Source organism: Hevea brasiliensis, chromosome 1 (assembly GCF_030052815.1).
Source record: "Hevea brasiliensis isolate MT/VB/25A 57/8 chromosome 1, ASM3005281v1, whole genome shotgun sequence".
Classification (NCBI taxonomy): Eukaryota; Viridiplantae; Streptophyta; class Magnoliopsida; order Malpighiales; family Euphorbiaceae; genus Hevea; species Hevea brasiliensis.
Genome location: NC_079493.1, coordinates 114,111,774 through 114,133,480, shown reverse-complemented (window position 1 = coordinate 114,133,480; position 21,707 = coordinate 114,111,774). Strand labels below are relative to the sequence as shown.

Sequence of the window (21,707 nt, the reverse complement as noted above, 5' to 3'; positions counted from 1 at the left end):
CCTTTTTCGATGCTTGTAAATTAAATATAATTATATGATAATTATTAATAATTTTTGAGCTTTGTTTACGTGCAATCGGATAGGTGATAGCTTACTGGCACTCGGGATCGAGTTTTTAACCCGTCTGGGTGATCGGTTGGCTGTCCTAGAAAGGGGTCGTGTTTACAGTTATTCCTAGCATTTTCAGACGTTTCGAACGCATTCAAGATAACAGAATTTGTAAAGGTAGTCCCTAACTTCAGTTGTATAGTTTGTGCCTTGATTAAGTTAGTTAGTTAAATCTGTAAAATATTCCTAGCTTAGAAAAATTAAGTAAAATGACTTTAATTAATATAAGGACGATGTGGAGGACCTCCTAGAATATTTTCATAATTTTTGAAATGTTGAAAATAAATATTTGGACTGTAGAGGAGTTAAGGACCCGAGCTGAAGTTTAGAAGATTGGACTTGGATTAGGACTCTTGTAGGCCTCGGATGGGTATTATAATTGTTGATGTGGGCCTGAGGCCCTGTGTATTGTTCTTGGTTCACTTTTCTTGTAAGGGGGTTAGGTCCAATTATAGGGGAGACTCTACCAAAATTTCAACAAGACCTTAGGATTTTTTTTAATTCTATAGTTTGAATTAATTATTTAATTTTGTCAGTATTCTAATAGAGGTCAGTGTGTATGTTTAGGTGATCAGTATCGACATTCTTCTCCTTCCAGCTAGACCAGCTGCAGTCTAGTCGACCAGTCTATGAGTTAAATATTGATTATGTTTATAATTCCATATTAATTACATATTTGGCATGCTCATGCATTTTTATAAATAATTAATTATGCATATAAATAATTAATATATTCGGGATATTTTGGTTGTTGCATATATAATTATTGTTATTTATTTGTGATTACTGCCTTGAGAATAATTTAGAGCTCTGTATGTGTGTTGGCTTGAGTATGGTGTGGATATGGATGTGGTAGGAAGGGTAGTTACAGATAGAGCTTGACTTATTGGGACTCGATCCTTATATTTATGGATAAGTCAGGGTAGGTATGGCTTTGAGTTGATCTCACTGACCTCCGCACTTAGATTATTAAGTGAAAGTCCGGCTTGAGTTGACTTCACTAACAAGTATTGGATTAAGAGAGTTGTATAGAGGATTAGCTCCCATATGTATATATTGATGTGATACACTGGGTGTGTGAGTAGCTCCAAATTAACTTCTCGTGTGAATATTGGGTGAATTTATTATTTTATGTGTTGGATGTGCATTTCATGATATGATTGCACTAGTCTTAGATAGTTATAAAAATTGTATCTATAATCAATATTTAAACTCTCTAAGTCGAATGCTCATTCCTGTTCAAATATTTTTCCTAAGTTGTAGGACAAGCGAGTTTATTTCTTCGAGTCTAACCTGTATTTTTCCTATGCGGGTTGTGCTTCTTAGTTTTATAGTTCTTGTATCTATTTATTTATTTATTTACTTATTTATTTTTTTAATAACTAGAACTTCGCTGTGACATTGGGTTATGTATTTATGGTATTAATTGATGAAAAATTTTTATGATATTAAATAGTTTGTACATGATCGTATCTGGGTTGAGCTAGGCTCCCTTAGTTTCGGTTTCTGATAGTTAGCTGGTTGGGTTGGCTGAAATAAAAATATAATATTTTATTTTATTTTATTTGTATGTTGGCCCTTAATTTTGGCTCTGGTTATGGATTTGGGAATAGTGAGGCTTACTACAAGCCTCAGAGGCTTTATGCTGGCCTAGGTCCTAGTGCCGGTCTAGCCCAGAAATTGGGTCATGGCAAAGTTAGTATCAGAGCTTAGGTTCTAGATTTATGGGAAAGTGTGTACTTAGAGTTGCCACATGCAGAGTATAGGATATTGTTTCGTCTTCTTCTGTAATTCCTTATTTCTAAATTCTGTGTTATTCCTTGGGTAGTGTAAGAGTGCTTTAGTCAAGTGTCTCAATTTTCATGGAGTACATGGTGATGTGAACTAGAGTTAGCAGACATATTGAGGTCTGCCATAAGGATATGCACTCTAAGAAGTTTTATGTTTTTGTCAGTATGGGGCTGATTGGCATGCCTATCTAGTGCAAGGCACGAGTACATGAAGGTAAGTTTTGGCAGTAGTGTTGCCCTAGATGGGAGTGAGGGTATCACTACTAGCGGTCATCTGTGGATGGCCCAGTCAAAGTATGTTTATGGTATCAGTGAGTTCAAGAGAGATAAGAGACTGGGAAACCTGGTCTGTTGGGACATACCATAGTAACTATATAATATTCTCGATGTTTGTGCTGTAAGCTATAAATTATAGTACCGACATGGGATTATTGTGTAGAGCTGCATGTTTCCCCTTGATGCACCATGATGAGGGTGGTTGCAGACAACCTCTATTTTGGTATAGTTATGCAAGAACAGAGTTTTATTTTTCCAGAGAGTTTAGAACTCCTAGTTAGAGGTTTAAAACCCTTGAGCTATAATATTGAAGTTCATAGTTGGATGGCAACTAGAGTCAGTGACTCGGTTACCCTAGCATGAGCTAGAGTTATTTCAAGAGTTGCCATAAGTTAGAGGTTTTAGTATAGTCACAAAGAAGGTAGCACCTACAGAGCGAGACCATCTGATCTTCGATATGGGGTCTTAGACAGTTTTGGCATTACAAGAGATGTTTTGCCTAAAGTTTAGTAAAAATAGTATCTTCTTTATATGGCAGCAAGGCACAGAGTATGACTTTACTTCCCTAAAAGGAGATCCGATGCTATGAATGATGTTCATAGCCTGTGAAATAACGCTTTAAGGGGTTTGCAGTATGATAAGAGAGCAAATAGCCTTTCATAGTTGTGGTAATGTAGTAGATTCAATATCTCTCTTACTATTAAATGTGCTACTGATTATGACAATGTCCTTCAAGAGAGATAGCAGATTGCTATTGGTGTTGGTGACTAACTAAATGGCATCCTAGTTAGGATTGTAAGCTGTGATATAGAGTTGTTGATCCAGGCATCCTAAAGAGGACACAAATCCCACAATGGGAATCATAAGTGAAAAGATCATGATGTGTGTAAAGCTTTTAATTTAATGATAGGTTTAGGTACACAGTACTTTAAGTTTGGCTATTTAAGTTGAAATGAGAAAATAGAATCCCTGTAAATCTCCATCTCGAGGTAGTAGAGGGTAGTCTGTAGTCTAATGGGCAGGAATATAGATTACGCAGTGAATGTTTAACTACTATTCCTTTAGTTCCTCCTTAGCTTCTTATTGCTCAAGACAAGAGTATACTCTAAGTAAAGGAAAGGATAAGGACAGAAGTTAGCATAGATAAATCATAGAATATGTATATATATAGAAGAAGTGCAGAAGATAAAGATAAAATAGTTGGTTTAGATGTAGCAGAGAAATAACATGAATGCCAATGGAACTGCTATTTAGGGTGGTCAGAGGACCAATTCAGAGTAACATTGAAGTGTAGATGACTTATTAGAGACAGTAAAAAGGTACAAGTTTCTGACATGACAGTTGGGTCAAGAAAGAGAATAGACCTAAAGAATAAAATGGTTAAAGTTCAATTTTGGGTAAGATAAAGGAGTTGGCTAAAGAACAAATTGAAAGGCTCAAATTAAGATAAGATTAGGAAGAGTAAAGTCAAGATACAGAGGAGGCAAATGCAGTTCTAGGAAAGGTAAATGGGGTAAACAGAAAAGGATGACATTAGGGAGAATGCTTGTTAAGTTATGGAACCCAAAAGTACATAACTCAGAGCAGGTTATAATTGATGCAGTGTTAGGAGCCTAAACCCAGAGCAGGATCTGGATTAGACTCTGTCTATTTTCTATCCCCAAGGTAGAATAAGGGGGCAATGGGATAAGAGCCCTTTAGGTTGTTGACAATATGAGAAAAGTTAGGTGAGGTATGCAACCAAAGTAGACAGTAGCTATAGGGTGTGCTGTGATAACTTGAACTGTCTTGTCAGACAACGAAGTGAAGTCAGTAGGTAGTAAGTTGAATAAAACTCAACCTAATGGATTCGAATATGCTTGATGGGAGAAAGGAATGAGGGATAATGGCACAAAGGTTTGATGTTAGAATTCAAAATGGTGAGACCTAAAGTCTATGATTGGAGTTAGGCAGGTATTTTTAGTGTGACCAACAGGATAATTATGTAAGAAAGCATGAATAATAGTAGAATGCTAGTAAAGGTCAGGATAGGAGAAGATAAATATAGATGTAATTACAAGTTATAAGGAAGTACATGGATTAAAGGAGTGATTGTTGGTAAGATTGGAGTAGATTTGAAAAAATCTGTTAGTGCTTTATCTTTCAGAATATAACCAAGTATAAAAAGCATTAAACAAATAATTATAAGTATGGAGGAAAAATGGAGAATAAAAAGGGATTGTAAATTCCAAGATAATATGTCAGATGGGACAACAGTATTACCAAGGGTAAGTACAGCTAATATCTTATAATAAAGCACAATAATTGCAAAGAAATGATGAAATTGAAAGGAAAGACTAAGGGGTATGAGCTAAACATTGTTTATCAAACAATGGTGTATTATAAACTGTAGGAGAAGATTTCTCCTTCTTTCCAATTTAACTCGTGTTTTAGTTCTAGGGGATTATGTTAAGAAGGGAGGCTGTGTTAAGGTGATCAAATTAATTGAGAATTTAATGGGCACTAGTACGTACATAATCTTCTGAGGCGAAAATGATGGTAAGTGCATACGTAATGTTAAGAATGAAGAAGGATCAAGAGATGTGGCTATATCAAGGAGAAGGAATGCATAAGGTATCTTGTTAGGGATTGTGACATAACACATATTCACCATTGCCCTATTAGTTCTGGCGGAACTTATAGGTTTAAGGATACCTATCTAACTATGAAGAGCAATTCCCCACTAAGGATAGTAGGGAACGATAATATTTTGATGGTCATGTTAGGAAGGATTGCCTGAGTTCCATAATATGAGTTGTAGGTTAGTGTTATAGTGTGATACTATATGCTGTATATGCTAGTGGAAACCAATCATAGAGTTAGAATTCTAGAAGTAATAGAGTTAGCAATCAAGTTAGGATTAAGAAATAATAAGAAGGTTAAAGTTAACATTGTTGGGATGAGTATCTTCAAAGGAAAAATCAAGAATGGTATGAGAGGGACACTAAGAGATGTTTAGGAAAAGTTATGGTAAAATGGCAGGTTAAAAGAGTGGTGGAGCCTCAATCTAAGTGCCAATGTGTCAGGAAATACATTAGATTGTAAGAAGTTTTAAGCAGAAGTCAAGGAACTTCCTTTTTAGGAAAGGAGTAGGATATGATAAGTCGTGTTGACTAGGTGGCTTAATAATACTTAAACTTTTATCATGACAAATGAGAGACCAGATCACTTTTTGGTGTCAATAGTGGTGTAAGGAACATTTGGCTTTTGGATGTAACTCTACACAACTAATTACCTAAGATAGGTAGGAGTTGGTATAGGGACCCCACTGGTGACACAAAGCAAGTGGGAAGTTCACAATATCATGGAATTGAGAAGTACGGGTGCTTTGAGCATGGAGAAAAGTCTTGCTAGAGCTTCAATGGCCAATAGGATCAGTAATGATTTTGGGTAAGGTGAGTGCAAACATAGTGACTTTAGAATGGCACTTCATGACACTTTGTAAGCAGGCAATATGACTCACATCTTTGCACCACATAGATTTGTAATAGAAGGGAACCAAGACTAGTATTGCTATATACCATATCAGAGTGCAGTGGAAGCGCAATGGGTACTAGAGATATTAGAAAAAGATCAACAAGTACTCAGATGTAATGGCTTAGTTTCATATGGAGGATGGTAATTACCGTGCTACAGCAGGGACAGTTGCAAGTAAAGTGCTTTTAACCATCTTTGCATAGATGGACAAGCAATGCTCGCACATGTTTTAATAACTTTCCTTTCTCTGTCCCCTATTTGTTCGAAAATTTAGGAATGAATTTTTCTTAAGGGGGGAAGAATGTAATAACCTAATTTTTTTTATATATATATAGAAAATATTTAAAAGTTAAACTATTAATTTATTACTATTTTATTCATGGTATTAAATTAGTATTTTCATAATAATGATATTTTTACTTTATGAATGTTATTTTTACATGTATTATTATTACTACTATTATTTTAAATTGTTATTTGCAATATTGTTACTATCAAAAAAATCAATTAAAGTTGTTTAAGATTAAATTAAAATAACAATAATAATTTAATAAATTTCTTTAGAGTATTATTATTATTATTATTATTATTATTATTATTATTATTACTACTACTACTACTAAAGTTTTATTTAATTTAAATATAATAAAAGAATTTTGGACCTAATCGTATATATCTAAAAAAGTTTAGGGACCAATAGGGTAATTAAAAGTTAAAAAAAAAATAGATTTCAAATTGCAGCAGCAGAGGGCTGGCCGCCCCACACCCCCCCCCCCCCCCCACTCTCTTTCCTCCCTCCCCCTTCTCCATTTTTTTGGGCCACCCACCAACCACCTTTGTCGGTGAAGGCTTCCAACTGCTCCAGCAGGTCTGGCGACCTTCCCCAGCCCCCATGAATGCCGACTAGTAGCTCTAACAGCCAAGCAAATCAATGTAAGAGACATAAGAGAGAGAAAGAGAACTTCCAAGCCATTTTTTTGTTGATTCTAGTAGCCAACGCCGGTGATAAAAGTGGCGCTCGACTCCTCATAAGCCCATCTTCATTTTTCGACCAGCCTCACCATTGGCAGCCACTAGATTCATACAAAATGAGGAGAGAGAAAAATATGGGTTTTGCCACTTTTCGACCATTTTTCCGGTGATTCGACCATCGGATTGGCGATCCGAGACTATCGATAAACTCAACGCAGTGAAACCTTCGAGATGGGACTGACTCCACTCTGATCGGATACCGTTTGAAAAAGGCAATTATTGAACGGTCCAGATCAGTTGGTGTGATTTTCGACCTTTTTCAATGCTTGTAAATGAAATATAATTATATGGTAATTATTAATAATTTTTGGGCTTCGTTTAGATGTGATCGGATCAGTGATAGCTCACTGGCACTTGGGATTGCACTAGTCTTAGATAGTTATAGAAATTACATCTATAATAAATATCTAAACTCTCTGAGTCAAACGCTCATTCCTGTTCAAATATTTTTCCCAAGTTGCAGAAGGAGCAAATTTATTTCTTCGAGTCTAATCAGTATTTTCCTCCGCAGGTTGTGCTTCTTAGTTTAATAGTCTTATATCTATCTATTTATTTAATAACTAGAACTCCGTTGTGACGTTGGCTTATGTATTTATGGTATTAATTGATGAAAAATTTTTATAATATTAAATAGTTTATACATGATCGTATCAGGGTTGAGCTAGGCTCTCTTACTTTTGGTTTCTGATAATTAGTGGATTGAGTTGGCTCAAATAAAAATATTTTATTTTATTTTATTTTATTTTATTTGTATGTTGGGCCTAAATTTTGTTCCTAGTTATTGGTTTGGGAGTAGTGAGGCTTACTATGGACCTCGGAGGTTTTATGTTGGCTAAGATCCTAGTATCGATCTAGCTCAGAAATTGGATCGTGACAAAATTATAGTGGTTAGAAATTGTGTACCTCATATTTGTATTTCACCTCAATTTAATGTAAGTTTTTATCTTTTATTTTCTAAAAAAAAAATTGAAATTAATCTTTTTTCTAATCTAATTGAAAATTTAATTAAAAAAAATATTATTTTTTAGTATAATATAAGATTTTTAGCGTTGAAATTTAAAAATATTTAAATAAAAATTTGATTTTATTTGAAGTATTAATATATAATTTTTTTTAATAATATTTGCTGTAATTTTGTATTTGATAATATATCATTTAATTTTAAAATTTGAAAAAAATTGATTAATAGGTTATTTTTTATTATTTTCTAAATTAGTTATCATATATCAATAAAAGGAAAAAAAGGTAAAAAAAAAAAAAACACATACATCGTATGGCAACTTTTAAATTATCATTATTAAAATTCTTAAAATTTAAATATAAGAAACATTTTTGAAAATAATTTTTAAATTTCATAATATATATATATATATATATATATATTAAGGAATTTTTTTTATTTGGGCTTTAATTTTCTGAATAACAAGAGTGTGTTATTGTGTCTAAGGCTTGAAGTATCCCGACAAGGTTTGGATAAAAATCAATAATATAGTTTAAACATCTTAAAAATCTTTGAAGTTGGATTTTAGGAAACTTGTCAACAATAGCATGGGATCTTTCTACTGGAGAGATTATGCCATTTATGATACACCACAAGAAAAACAGAATATTGTGACGGATTTTTTGTGACAAAAATATTCCGTTACAAATTAGAGACAGATTACATCATTTGATAGATTTGTGACGAAATATCCGTCACAAATTTTTTAATTATTTTTTTAATATTTTAATTATTGACGGACGGAATATTCCGTCTCTAAACCGTTATTATTTTGTAACAGATGGATTTATCCGCCACTAATTTGTGACAGAAGAATATTGTCATAAAAATTTTTGTGACGAAATGTATTTCCATCACAAATTTGTGATGGAAAATAATTATTCGTCACAAATTTTTGATGGAAAACATAATTCTGTCACCAAGTTTGTGGCAGAATAAATTATTCAGTCACAAATTTATAACGAATTAACTTATCCGTCACAAATTTGTGACGAATTAACTTATCAATCACAAATTTTTGACGGAAAACATAATTCTATCACAAAATTTGTGACAGAATACATTATTCTGTCATAAATTTGTGACGAATTAACTTGTCACAAATTTGTGACAAATCAACTTATCCATTACAAATTTGTGACGACATAATATATTCTGTCACAAATTTTGTGATGAAATTATGTTTTTCGTCAAAAATTTATGACGGATAAGTTAATCCGTCACTAAAGCTCAGCCTTAAAAATTAGAATCTTTTAATCAAACAATTGCTCCTCTTTCTTTCTTCTTCCCTTTCCTCCCCACCTCGCCACCTCCTTTCCCTTCGTCGGTGTTGTCTACCACCTCCACTAGCAGCAGAAGATGGAGAAGAAAATACATCTCCTTTTTCATCGTTCTCCATATACTTATTTTATTTATTTTCTTATTAATTTAAATGAATTTTTTAAGGTGATAGATGTAGAGCAGCTTGTGTTTTAAAATAAGAGCAGATTGTAGAATGACATGTAATTAAAAATTATTTAAGTTCTGAGTAATTAAAAATATTGTTACTTTGTTGTTAGGGATGAGTTCAGATATTTTTTAAAGAGATTTGGGTGAGTTCAGGTAGAGTTTGAGTTTACTATCAAGGAGTTGAGTAGCAGGTACCTCGTGAATACTCAACCTCGTCTCTGTAAATAGTTAGTGAGTACCCGCATGTACTCATCATTTATTACCTGTGAAGATAACTATATTTATGAATGTTTTTAGCAGGGCTTCAACCTAAGAGCTCAAAAATTCCTGGCTCAAGCTTAACCACTAGACCAAATACTTGCTATTAGTATTCTTTCATGTTTATTAGTATTTCTTATTCAAGCATATTATTTTATTTCTTTTATTATTTTAATTAACTCATTTTACTAATTATTAATTTTATTAACTAATTATTTGTTACATTTATAAATATTTTAATTTAATAATTCTCCATATAAATATATAACTTAAAATTTATTAATTATTTTAATATTTATTATTAATATTAATAAAAATAATTTATTAAAAATAATATTATAATATTATAATAAAATATTTAATTTTAATTTTCTCTAAGAAAAAATAACCTAGCGCCATTTTTTTTTTGCTAAAATTAAAATTCCCTCTTTCTTTTTTACTTCTTCCTCCTTCCCATTATCGCCAATCCATTGCTCCTCTCCCTCTTTCTTATCTCTGCCCATTACAACCGTTCGACCGGCTCCCACCAAAAAGGGGATTGCGCTCGACTTTTCCATATCTGATATTCATCATAATCATCTATTCATATCTTCTTGTCGATACTTTCCAGATAAGAGAAATAAAAGATTCTGGAATGGCACCGTCAGCTTACTCAATTGAGGTGTCAACTTCAATTTTGCCTTTTGAGCTCATTCTTCTCCGTCTTCTTTCTCCGGCAATTCAAAGTATGCCTTTTCTTTTACAAATTATTCTTCTTTTTAAGGAATGTTAGGATTCTGAGCAAATGCGTTGTGTGAAATGAAATTGGATTTTAATTTTTGCTAGTTCAGTTATCTCTCGTTTGCGTTATGTGAAACAAAATTAAGATTATAAATTATTGGATTTTAAATTTTCTTTTGAAGTGTTATGTGAAACAAAATTAAGATTATAAATTATTGGATTTTAAATTTTCTTTTGAAGTGTAATTTTGCTTTCCTAGCAAGCTTAATGATCGATTTCTCTATTTTGTAGTTTTTCTTCTTTTCCTATTCGGTTACTTTTTAATGTCCATAAATTGAGAAGAAAATGTATATTATTATCCTAAAAATTCAAGCAAAAAAAAGTGAATTCAAAGAGCATCATCAGATAACGAGATGAAGGAGTGAAAATTAATATTGAACATATGGAAATTGAAGCCTTTGAGCCTAGGCCAATGGCCTTGTCTCTTTGTGCAAAGTTTAGTGATTTTAACCCTAACGCCCCTGTCCCTTTTAAAAATTTCAAATGCATTAAAAGGAATTGGAGTTTCATGTTAGTTAAAGCATTATCTGGTTTGAAATTCAATTTTGAAAAGAGTTTACTCTTTTGTTGTTTGTCATTTTGGACAAGTCTAAATATGGTTGTCTATTCCCAAGGTATCTTTAAAGACTGTGCCAGTGGTCCTTGCACGTTATTATACTATTGATTCAGTTCTACTGGCAGAGATGAGATTAAAAGCTTACAAATGAATAATCTGTAGAAATATGGATTTAATAGACTTTCACTAGATATAATCCCCATTAATCTTAGTTATGAAAAACCAACTTTTTATTTATCATTATTTTCTTATTTTCTTCAGTATTCACCTAGTAATAAGTGTTATGTCAAACTGTCCTGCGGATGAAGATGGGTAACATATATTTTTGGCAAAAGTATATTTATATTTTCTTTCAAAACTTTAACACGAGGTGATTATTTGTTTACTTGATTTTCTGTCTGCAGCTGTAATGACTATGCTTAGGTTGTTAGCATTCAACTTCTTAAAGAAATTGTGCTGTAGTAATGAAGAAGGAACCAAAGTTTAGTAAGGGGAGGTGGAGCCTGTGAGAGGTCCTTTGCTTTCATATAAAGATGATGATCTCTCAAGTTGGGTATTGCATCTTCTTAATTAAATATTCAATGCAATTTATTCCTATCTTCATTTATGTAGAAGTATGAAATATATGAACTGGTGCTCCAGTGAAGATGCTATCGTTGTCAAATATCACAAGTTGATGATTATCAACATCCAACATGCTTTGATCCTCTGGGAAAATTTACATACGATTAATTTATTTTGGTAGAATAGTATAACTTTTTGATGGTTGGGATAGTAGCCAAAATGTTTTATTATGTGCTATGTTAATTAAGTTTCTGATGAATTGAGACTGTCTTTTGTTCAATTGTTAGGCTCAGGCTGGAATTATTGAAGTTCCCTTTCTTCCATTTAATCAAACTGATAAAAGGACAACATTTACATATTTAGAGGAAAGATGCTTAGAGTGAGCAAAGCACCAGAACAGGTACTTAGTTACAATCTTAGTTTATGATCATTACACTACCTGCTATAGCCTAATATTGATTACATCATTTATGTAGCAACTTTAGATTCACTGGAGAATGCAATTTCTACTTATAATCATACTTTATAATTTATGCCCTAGCTGATTATTTATGGTCAGACCATTCCTGAATTAATCTGTTTCCTATTTCTGTATTTTTTTTGGGTTGTTGATTTAGAAACAATGATTGAAATTTATTGCTTTTATTTTGATTTCATCATTGTTGATTTGATAATGATAATTGTCTATCAAATAGACTTTTGATCAATCCTTTCATTTTATTTTCTTTTTGCTTTATCTTTATTTTTGGAAGCAATTTATATAATGATTATAGTCATGATTAACTCTTGGCAATGGTGATTTTAATTTTTTTTTTTTTTAATCTCTAATTCAAGTTTTTCTATCTGATCAATATCAAGTTCCTATTGAAAGGCTATACCAAGTAGCTAGTCTTAATCACTTTCTCTATTTTTTTTCCTTAAATTAAATAAAACAATTTTTTTCTTCATTTTGTCCATCTTTGGAAGCAATATATATATATATATATATATATATATATATATATATATATATTGCGAGTCAAAGAATGCCATATGCTTTTCCAGCTATCTAATTAAATTTCAGTTTTAAATCTTGACTTTGTGATGTGATTTGATAGTTTGTTGTTGAACCCATTGTAATAAATCCAACGTCTATTGGTTCATTTTCAGCTCTTTCTTTGGCTTCAGAAGAAGTAATTAATTAATGCACATTTTCATTGTGCTTTTTACTTGGAATTTCTAATGCCTGATTTACCATCATTAGTATATGTGCATTGCATAATTTTTTGCATGATACTTCACATTCGGTTTTGAAATATAGCTTCCCATGAAATTATTTCCTTTTAGGTAGTAAATAAGATTCTGCATTTCAATTTCTGCTTGGCTCCAGTTGAGGTGTAGATGAAAAAAATTATTGGCTCCAGTTATGATCAATTAAGTATAAATAAAAAAAAATTCAAAAAATATAAATTATTTAGCTCAAACTTATGATCAAAGACACATTTTGGCCTTTAAAGTTTAGCCCAAGATTTATTCCACGGTTAAAAAATAGATTCAAATCCATTTTTAATTTTTAGTAACTAATAATCACATATAGATGGCCGTCAAAAACCTCTGTAAAATGATAAGCTATATTTGAAATAGTAAACGTTAAGTAGTTATCAGATTAAACGTTATATTTTAAAATTGATTATGTGGCACTCATAATATTTAAGATGGCTCAAACGCCATATTTAATTTGAAGTAGTAAACGGATTAAATTGAGTAGTTTGAGATTATTTTAAAATATAAATATTTTGAATTTTATTTTTTAAATTCAATTATTTTTAATTATAAATTAATTTAAGTTATTTATTAATTATTATATATAAAATGTTGAGTTAATTTACATAAATTGAATTATTTAGATCATAATATTTTTTTTTATTTTTTTATTTAAATTAAAATTTAAGTTATTTGATCTATATAAATAAATTACCTTGGCCTATTAGATTAAAAATCCAAAACTTTTAGGATATTCATAATTATAGTCAAAACTTTAAATTGTGTATATTATAGTCGAATATTAGTTAATTATCACAATTATAATTAAAAGAACTAAATTAAATTTTAAAAAGTTAATAATAAATTATAATATAATCTTTAAAATTTTATTCGTCCCTCCCCAATAGCTTTAGAGGACGCCTGAAAAGGTTGAAGAAACTGCTTTCTATTTCATGAGCAACATTCATAGTACGAAATATATCAACTGTATCTTGAGTTCTCATCCTCGTCCTGATTTCATCTCTCAACTCATTAAGAAAGTGCCCTAGACATTGTTGATTTGTTGAGTCTTCCACTGAGCAGCGTGAGGTACAAAATAGTCAATATACTCATCAACAGTCTTCTCTTGCCTAATTGCAGCTAGTTTTTCATATGTATTAACTAACATATCTCCAGCATGCCTATGTAATAACTCGACTGTAAGCTGATTCCAAGTCATTCCTGGTGTACATTAGCGCAACCATCTCAACCAGCGTAAATTAGGCCCTTCCATGCATACCATAGCCAAAGCTAATTTCATTTCTTCCCTTGTTTGGTTGATGTACTTTCTTTTTTTCCCTTTCCATGCATACCATAGCCAAAGCTACTTTCATTTCTTCCCTTGTTTGGTTGATGTACTTTCATTTCTTCCCTTGTCTGGTTGATGATGAAGTATTGGTCAACTCTCACTAACCATCAAACTGGGTCTGTCCCATCAAAATTTGGCAACTCTACCATTTTGACAGCCAATGGTGATTCCTCTACTACTACCACATGAGCGGTGGGGCAAATGTTGGAAGTGTCCCCAGTAGCTATGGCCTAAGGGGATGGATTTGAAGCATCACCCTGACAGATAGCTGGTAGAGTAGACTGTAGAGCTGGAGCAAAAGGCTGGACTTAAGCTGGAACAAAGGCTAGATTTAATTGATTTAATGGGCTGACAATTAACTAAGAAGAGAAGAAGAAGGACAAGCCCGGTATAAGAAGCTCACTAGCTCAATTCACCAGATATTTTCTCAATAGAAGCAACAAGAAGAAGTTAAAAGAATTCCAGCTCATCATTTATGTTTCTTAGCTCCAGCAAATTTGTTGTAGATTAGTTGTTTACATCCTATAAATATGGTAGGGCAAAATAGGAAATTAATTTGATTCTAGATTATTTTTTGAGAGTGTATATAAACATAGTAATTCATTCAATACAATGCAACTATTTTCTGCTCAATTTTACAAATTCTATAGCTATTTTTTCATGGTATCAGAGCACAACCTGTGCTACTGATATTTTCTCTCTAAAACCTTTTGAAAAATGGCTGAAGTACCACCAACTGGAACTAATGATGCTAGCAGTGAAAATGAAGTGCAGGCAGCAGCTGGTGTTAGAAATGACATCATCCACCTGCATAACTCTGATCATCCGGGGATGATGCTTGTAATCTCACCTCTCATAGGGAAGAATTATCTATCATGGAGTAGAGCCATGATATTGGCTTTAAGAGCCAAAGACAAGCTAGGATTTGTGGATGGAAGCTATGAGGCACCATCTGCAGATGTTGCAACTCTGGACAAATGGAAGAAGGTGGACAACATGGTGACTTCCTGGATTCTGAATTCACTCTCAAAAGAGTTGGTTGATGCCTTCATTTATTCTACTTCTTCAAAGAACCTATGGGAAGAGATTAAGGAGAGATTTGGAGAGAGCAATGGACCTCTCCTATACCAGCTGAAAAGAGAGATAAGTACTCTAACTCAAGCAAATACATATGTTTTAGTGTATTACTAAGCTTAAAAGAGTGTGAGATGAATTGACACGTCTTAAGTCTCTACAAGTATGTGACTGTAATGCAGCAAAACAAATGGATGAAATTACCAGTGAATATAAACTTATCCAGTTTTTGATGGGGTTGAATGAAACTTATGACCATGTCAGAAACCAAATCCTTCTCATGGATCCATTACCTAGCTTCAACAAGGCATATTCCATGGTGCTAAGAGTAGAGAAACAGAGAGAGATCCATGTTGATATAGCAGAAGAGTTCAACTCAGTAATGGCAGTCAAGGGAAAGCTGAACACAAGGCAAAGCTAAGGCAAATATGGCAGCTAATGCATATGAGAAGGTACCTGAATGTGAGAGCAAAGCTGAACACAAGAATGAGGTAGCAGGAGTTGACTCGGGAAGTATGATCCAGCTTGAGATTGCCAAGTATATGCGGCACCAAAATCCTACAGCAAATGAGGTAAGCTGTGTTAATTTTACTAGTTATGCAGGTAAGAATCCAGAATCCAACTTACTACTCTTCTAGCATACATGGTAAGGACTGTGGTATGTGGATAGTGGATTCAGGAGCCTCCACACATGTGTCATGATTTTTCTCTCTTCCAAAGCCCCACAAAGTTGAATAACCACTATTTTGTTACCCTACTAGATGGAAATACCAAACTAGTAAAATACAAAGGAAACATCAAAATAAACCCCCACCTACACCTCTCTCATGTACTGCACACACCAAGCTTCAAATACAATTTGATATCTATTAGCGCACTTACCAAGCATTCCAACATAATTGTTCATTTCTTCACTGACCATTACATTTTGCAAGACCTAGTGACTAAGAAAGTAGTAGCAAGAGTAGAACTATAGGGGGGGTTATACATCTTGAAGGGGAATAAGTGTAACCATGAGGTCTATGAAAACAACTGTAATCCTGCTTTTAAAATCAATTGTACTAAGCCCAAATTCAAATGAATGAAGTTCATCAAACATTTGCATCATCTAATTCTTATGAACTGTGGCATTACAGACTTGGGCACATATCAAACACCAAACTGTCTCACATCAAAGCCATTAATCCAAAGCACAAAAGTCATGAAATATGTGAGATATGCCCACTTGCCAAACAACAAAGACTCAGTTTCTAAAAAGAAAAATTGCCACAAACTCTATCTTTGATTTGATCCACATTGATTTATGGGGACTATATCAAGTGCATTCTATTTCAAATTCCAAGTATGTTCTCACCATTGTTGATGATTGCTCAAGGGTCACATGGACATATTTATTGCACGATAAAATCAGAGTTTACAATGCATTGATTGAGTTTTTCAACATGGTCCAAAACCAGTTTCAAAAACAAATTAAAGCAATAAGGTCAAATAATGGTACTAAATTCATCAATCAACAATGCTCCACATTTTTCAAAAATAAGAGGATTTTACATCAAAGGACCTGTCCATATTCTCCATAAAAGAATGGAGTGGTGGTAAGAAAACACAAGCATTTGTTGCAAGTGGCAAGGGCCTTAATGTTTGCATCAAAAATACTAAAATGTTTTTGGGGAGAAAGTATTTTGACTACAACTTATCTCATAAATAGGATGCCAAGCGCTGTTTTAAACTATAAAACCCCTTATGAAATTTTATTTAACAAAAAACCAGATTATAATCATCTCAAAATTTTTGGCTGTCTATGTTATGCTACTAACATCAGACCACAAAAACTCAATTTTGAAGAAAGGGCTTTCAAATGCATTTTTATTGGTTACGCTTTAGGATTTAAGGCATATAAATTATATGATTTTCATAACAAGAAAAATACTCATTTCAAGAGATGTGATTTTCTATGAAAACTATTTTCCATACACAAGTGGGCATTCTGACCAAGAAGATACCTGTGTCATTCCATTAGCAATAACAGATACAGAACTAACTCACCTTCTTTTTGATACCACCTTGTCACACAATTCAAATGACACATAAGAAACTATTGTCCCTCCACTTGACATAGCAGTCGGTCCATCTTTCCCACCTTCTTTAGGCTTAACTCAAACACCAAATAGTCCTTTACCAATTAGAAGAAGCACAAGGGTGACAACAATATCCCAATGGTTGAATGAATTTGTGGCACAAGTTGAGAAAGAAAATTTTTCTGCAGTCCCACTTGCTTCTGCCTCCTCAAATCCAACAAGTACTTCTTTATCCCCACTTCTCTCATATCTTCTTTCAAAATTAGAATATAATCATGATTACATAACATTTATGGCAAATGTATCTACTGTTCATGAACCACACACTTACTATCAAGCTAGGGAGGATAGCAACTGGAATCTTGCTATGAAAATTGAATCTAAGGCTTTAGAGAGAAATAATACCTGGGTCTTTACCACCCTTCCCAAAGGTAAAAAGCCAATTGCTTCTAAGTGGGTGTACAGAGTCAAGTATAGGCCAGATGGCACTATAGACAAGTACAAGGCCAGGTTGGTTGCAAAAGGGTATAGTCAATTGGCTGGAATTGATTACCATAACAACTTCTCACCTGTAGCCAAACTAGTCACTGTAAGAATATTTCTAGCCATATACAAAATTTAACTTGCCTGTTCATCAATTAGATATTAGTTAACTGGCAAATTATAAACATTTGGGTTTCATCAGTCAGCTTTTGATCATTGCCTGTTTACAAAAGGATCTGGCTCCACTTTTATCTCACTAATTGTCTATGTAGATGATTTGTTAATTACAAAAGCAGATGAAGTTCACATCAAAGAAGTCAAACAATTCTTAGATGAGCAATTCACCATCAAAGACCTAGAATATGCTAGATATTTCCTAGGCCTTGAAATTGCTAGATCAGAGAAAGGGATGTTACTAAATCAGAGGAAATATATCATGGACATAATTAAAGACATGGGATTACAGAATGCAAAATTAAGCCCATACCCTATGCTCACGGGTTTGAAGCTAGATAATGAAAAAGGGGAGTTATTAAAGGAACCAGACAAGTATAGGAGGCTTATAGGCAGATTGCTATACCTGGGACTTACCAGGCCAGATCTTTCACACGTAACTCAAAAGTTGAGTTAGTTTATGCAGGCTGCACGACAGCCGCAGTGGGATGCAACTATCCAAGTTTATGCAGGCTCCACGACAACTGCATTGGGATGCAGCTATCCAAGTTCTCAAATATTTGAAAGGTTGCCCTTTCAAGAGCTTATTCTTCCCACAAGACAATGATTTGAAGCTCTGGGCATTCTGTGATGTAGATTGGGCATCTTGCCCTATGAGCAGAAAATCTATTACTAGCTTTTGCATCTTCTTAGGGCCCTCTTTAGTTTCCTGGAAAGCAAAGAAGCAGAGTACCATGAGTAGATCCTCAGCTGAAGCTGAGTATAGAAGCATGGTAACAACGGTTTGTGAACTAAAATGGATTAGTTACCTGCTTAATGACAACATGGCAGCGGAGCACATTACGGCAATCCCAGACTTCCATGAGAGAATTAAGCACCTTGAAATATACTGCCATGTAGTCTGCAAGTAGCTAAATCAGGGTTTCATTACTACTGTGCATGTACCATCTAGACATCAGCTTGCCTACCTACTCACGAAACCCCTCACTTCTGTCTTGTTCAACGAGCATCTCTGCAAAATCGGACTCCATGATGTACACGAGTCTCCATCTTGAGAAGGGTGGGGAGGGGGTTTGACAGATAGCTGGTAGAGTAGACTGAAGAGCTAGAGCAAGCTGGAGCAAAAGGCTAGATTTAATTAATTTAATGGGCTGACAATTAACTAAGAAGAGAAGAAGAAGGACAGGCCCGGTATAAGAAGCTTACCAGCTCAATTCACCAAATATTTTCTCAATAGAAGCAACAAGAATAAGTTAGAAGAATTCCAGCTCATCATTTACATTTCTTAGCTTCAGCAAATTTGTTGATGATTAGTTTTTTACATCCTGTAAATATGGTAGGGCAAAATAGAAAATTAATTTGATTCTAGATTATTCTTTGAGTGTATATAAACATAGCAATTCATGCAATACAATGCAGCTATTTTCTGCTCAATTTTACAAATTCTATAGCTATTTCTTCACACCCTCATCCATGATAGCCTTCCCCCCTTGCTAACGCAGCAAGAAAGTTTCAAGTTGCTGGAAACATTGCTCCTGGTCCAACTTTATGGCTATCATGAATTCTTCCATGTTGGTCATGTTCCTTTCTACCTGCTTCACTCTCCCTCCTACTTTCCTGCACTTCAAACTAGTTGATAGAGTTAGGAACAAATATATAGAGCAAACAAAAGTGGGATGAAGATTTGTATTGAATTGAAATATCAAATAACTCAATACAATTAGTTTTTCAGTACTTTCTCCATTACTCAAACTTGACAGTCAAAATAGATCCAATAACTGGAAAACAACAGAGGAGAAGAAGAAAAATCTAAACAAGACAACCAGGAGATGAATTCTGCCGAACCAGTCAAATGTTAGCCCCATCTGCTGCTGCAATCCAGAGAATTCTAAAGCTGTCTCCTCCCCAATTCAATTTGTTCTTTCATTCTCTCATTATGTTAGAATCTTCATGTGGCCAAGGTGGCATTTCTCCACGATTTCCTCTAAGGATCCCAACTTTTCAAGGGCTATATTATAACTCATCGTTAACTTTTTCAAAATTCAATTCAGTCCTTTTTGTTGTAATTATGACATCTAATTAAGATTTGGTTATAAAAATAGTTATTTATGCTCAAATTTTTTTTACTAAGTCTGTATAAAAATAAAATTATTTACGCTCACATTTTTTTTTATTAAGTCTGTATAAAAATAAAATAATTTCATGTCAATTTATCTAGTAGATTTTTAGTAGTAGTTACAATAATTTATTAATTTAAAATATAAAATTATTTCGTGACAATTTCTCTACTAGATTTTCAGCGGTAACTACAACAATTGAATAATTGTAAAGCCACTCAATCTGCAATAAACTAATGCAAATTGTTTAATAGGAGGCTATTACAAACAAGCATTCAATTTGCAATAGATTAGTGCTTATCATACCTGTATTGACAGCTTCATTAAGAGTAATATATTATCAACCGGATGAATAAAAAAAAAAAAAAATTATTGTTAGTTTCAACACGAATTTGACCAAGTGATACAAAAAACAAGAGCAAACTTCAGCATTATATATTTAATTTAATTGATTAATGAATTTTGATTTAATAATGTTATAATTGTTTTCAATATATATATATATATATATATATATATATATATAATATTATTATTATTATTATTATTATTATTAATAATAATAATAATAATATTATTATTATTATTATTATTATTATTATTATTTATGCACTATCTATATATATATATATATATATAGATAGATAGTGCATAAATAATAATAATAATAATAATAATAATAATAATAATAATAATGCCCTTGATTTATTTTAGCAAGCCAAACAGAGGTGTCAATACACTAAACCGACTTCATTCTTTTTTTTTCCTTAAAAAAAAAACATAAATTTATTAATAATATGACCTTAATATAAATAGCAATTTCGTATGCTGAAATATATAAATTGTAATTGTAGACTTTAAATTGTTTAAATGCATTGCATTTGTTGTTTTGATATTCCAGAACTCGAATGGTCAGGATTAGCAACATTTCTTGTTTTTTAGCTTTTGAAATGTTCTTTCTATGGGATTTTCCATCAAACCTTTTTCATATCCTGTAATGTATGATATGTAGCAGCATGGAGGTTAAGGTGATGAATCTGCTGATGCTTCACCATTGTCCAGTGCATATTATGGCCAATATTGGAGGCTTGCTTATTTCTAGAGGCCTTAAGATGTGATGGATGATTCATAGAGTTACCCTCATACTGGCCCCAACATCCACACTTGATTTCCCTCATAAACTCGTGACTGGCTGCCCTGGCCATTGGTATAATTGTTTTTATGATTTTTAATGCCTAGCTATCTTTCGAATTTGATTCCATTAGCACAATATTTACGATATCATGTTAATAATGATAGAACAGACATTATCCTTGTGGGTTAAAGGAAATTCGAATCATGAAAATTAGAAGCGTTCTGTTCCACTGTCATGATAAGTGCTTCTGTTCTTGCAGTTTGCTCTCTGTAGTATGTACTTCTTATGATTGCTTGTGTAGCATTGCAATGGTTAGGATTTTGTGGTGAATATAGATGTGGCCGGGACTCATTCAAATGGCTAAAGCAGGAGGTTTGGATATGATCCAGACTTGCGTTTTCTGGGATGGACATGAGCCTGCTCAGGGACGAGTAATTCAAAATTACATCTTTTATTATTTTTTTTTAATGATATGTTTCATAGTACGATTTCTAGTCTAAAGATCTCACTGAAGTTTTTCAAGTATTTGGGGAAAAAGAGATGAAATGGTAGTGCTTCTGTTCTTGCAGTTTGCCCTTTTTTTTTTTTTTTATAAATAAGATTTTTATTAATAAAATTTTAGGAAAAGCTTACTATGTAGTATCATAACTACGCCCAATCATCGTATTCCCTTATCTACTTTTCTGTGAAAAAATGAGTACTATTTTTTAGTACTCTCGATATATTT

At 32.9% G+C, this 21,707-nt stretch overlaps 1 long non-coding RNA gene across 2 annotated transcripts; it reads left to right on the top strand.

Annotated features, from left to right (window-relative positions):
- Window positions 1-9,879: 9,879 nt before the first annotated feature.
- LOC131180271 (uncharacterized) lies at window positions 9,880-21,395 on the top strand. 2 transcript variants are annotated; one of them, XR_009149060.1, is made up of 4 exons: window positions 9,880-10,154; window positions 11,170-11,313; window positions 11,617-11,729; window positions 20,861-21,395. It is a non-coding gene; the product is annotated as an uncharacterized LOC131180271 (long non-coding RNA). The 2 variants fall into 2 exon arrangements; XR_009149059.1 differs by lacking the exon at window positions 11,170-11,313.
- The last annotated feature ends 312 nt before the right edge of the window (window positions 21,396-21,707 follow it).